The 2,500-nt window shown below is 38.2% G+C and overlaps 1 pseudogene; it reads left to right on the top strand.

The window, feature by feature from the left end:
• The window catches only part of LOC148137524 (28S ribosomal RNA), an 8,540-nt pseudogene that overhangs the window by 4,068 nt on the left and 1,972 nt on the right, over positions 1 to 2,500 (top strand).

Below are 2,500 nucleotides of genomic sequence, written 5' to 3'. Positions count from 1 at the left end.
CTAAAATGAATGATAAAAAGACTGAAGTAGATGAAGAGATATTACTGAATAGTAATATGGATGAGGAAGAAGAGGAAAGTAACGAGATTGTGGATAGGTCACAGGAAGGAATAGATAGTACCCATAACGATGTTAACAACTTGGATTGCCCGGAGGGATCAGTGGATGAACTACTTAGTTTAATTGAAGTAAACCTGGGTAGGAATAAAAAGGGAAAAAATGAGTATGAAAGGATTATGAAGATGATCCTAAATAAGATAGAGAAGAAGAATAAAGAAAACACTAGCAATAAGACTAAACAGAATAAACGGACAGATGTTAAATCAAAGGATAGTGAAGTAAGGAAGAATAAGAAGGTTAATGGTGCAACAAGTAGATATGGTAAGAAAAAAGGAAAGTTTAAAGAAATGCAGGTCCTTTTTCAAACCAAACGCCAGTACTTAGCTAGAACCCTAATGGGGGCTCCGGGTAGAAGTAAGTGCCCCTTAGAAAAGAAAGACTTAGAAGACTATTTTAAGGGTAAATTAACAAAGGTCAATGAGAAGAATAATTTGAGGGGCTTTGCTAAGTATAATAATCAGATAGAGGAATCCCAGTTTGCAGTTCTAACGGGACCGGTAGTGGTAGAAGATGTTGACCGTGCCATTAAGGCGATGGACATCAAGACTGCTGCGGGTCCCGATGGGATGACAATGGGAGACATTATTAAAATTTTTAATAAGGACAATATGCTGCTGCCAAGACTGTACTCAATCTGGGTGGCCTCGGGCAGGATACCAGATCAGTTGAAGATTAGTAGGACCGTACTTATCCCAAAAAGTAACAACGAGGAAGAACTATTAGATATTAACAACTGGAGACCAATTACTATTGGTCCAATGTTACTAAGAATTTTTACCAAAATTATGGCTAATAGATTGAGTAAGGTTATCAATTTGAATAAAAGACAAAAAGGATTTATGACGGGAGTCCCAGGGTGCGAGGAGAATATTAAGATTCTAGAAAATATAATAAAGGGGGCAAAATATAAGAAGAAGGATCTTGCAATAGTTTTTGTAGATTTAGCCAAAGCCTTCGACACAGTGGGACACAAACTGATTGTGACAGCTCTTAGAAGACTCCAGCTCCCGGGAGTGTTTATACAACTAGTTAAGGATCTTTATGAAAATAATTTTACCCAGATCGAGGGTTTTAATTGTAAAACCGACAATATTCCGATTTTATGCGGGGTTAAGCAGGGCGATGCTTTATCGCCAATTTTATTTAATATAATTATGGACCCGCTGATTAGTACGATTGAAGAGAAACAAAAGGGGATATTCCTGGACGAAGGTGGGAAGGATTGCCATTGTGCAACGTTGGCATTTGCTGACGATATTGCCCTAATTAGTGAGATGTATGAGGGTATGGTATTTAATCTTAGATTAGTTGAAAGATTCTGTCGGAACACAGGACTGGAGGTTAATATTAAAAAAAACTAAAGGGTTCTATTTTAGTCACAAGAACAAGTCCTTTATTTATAATGATAAGCCTAATTGGAAATTTGAAGATCGGGAGATTCAATTTATTGAGCCAGGGACCACTGATAAATATTTAGGGGCCAAAATTGACCCCTGGTTGGGGATTAGCAAGGCCAATTGGGAAAACCAACTAGAACTATGGATAGGGAACTTAAAAGGTTCATCCCTGAAGCCCGTTCAAAAGATTGAAATTTTAAAAACATATTTTATCCCGAGGCTATTTTATTATTTGGTTTTATCAGAGGTTTCTCTGAATTATTTAAAGAGATTGGATGGTATTATTAAGAACGCGATCAAAGAAATCTTACACCTACCACAATCCATCACAGACGGCATTTTATATGCCAAGTCTCGAGATGGAGGCCTTGCCATAAACCGTTTAGCGATATTTATCCCGATTTCGATTATGAGGAAGTTTGGATCGCTGCTGAGGTCGGAAGATGGGGTGCTACATGCGTCATTTAAATTTGCCGGAAGTAGCTTGAAGGATCGAATGCGGAAGTTGAGTAAACTAAGAGTAATGGAAAACATCTGGAACCCAGAGATTATTTGTGGATCAGAGGAAAGGGATATAGTCGTGAATAGCGATGAAGACGAAGATGGTTTGGAAGAATACGGGAGTGCAAATTATGCAAATTGGAGAACGGTGGAGATGCAAAAGTGGATAACCCTCCCCTGCCAAGGTGCAGGAATTCATTATTATAAGAATGATAACATCTCAAATAGTTGGTTACAGAGGATACAGCACATGAAATCGTCTAAAGTGATAAGTTCGCTGCTATTAAGAGCTAACCTCTATCCAACGAGGGCATCACTGACGTATGGAAGACCTTTCAACATCAAGAATTGTAGAAGGTGTGAAGAAACTTCTGAGACTGTTGCTCATATTTCTGGTTGGTGCCCCTTTGTAAAGAACATGCGAATAAAGAGGCACAACAGAATTGTAGAGGAATTAATTGGATTTGTAAGGAAATATGGAT

This window comes from Chiloscyllium plagiosum, unplaced genomic scaffold (genome assembly GCF_037043375.1).
Source record: "Chiloscyllium plagiosum isolate Xiang-an unplaced genomic scaffold, Cpla_swu_hap1 HiC_scaffold_43, whole genome shotgun sequence".
Lineage (NCBI taxonomy): Eukaryota > Metazoa > Chordata > Chondrichthyes > Orectolobiformes > Hemiscylliidae > Chiloscyllium > Chiloscyllium plagiosum.
Note: the sequence above shows the minus strand (reverse complement) of the source record. Positions and strands in the feature narration are given on the sequence as shown.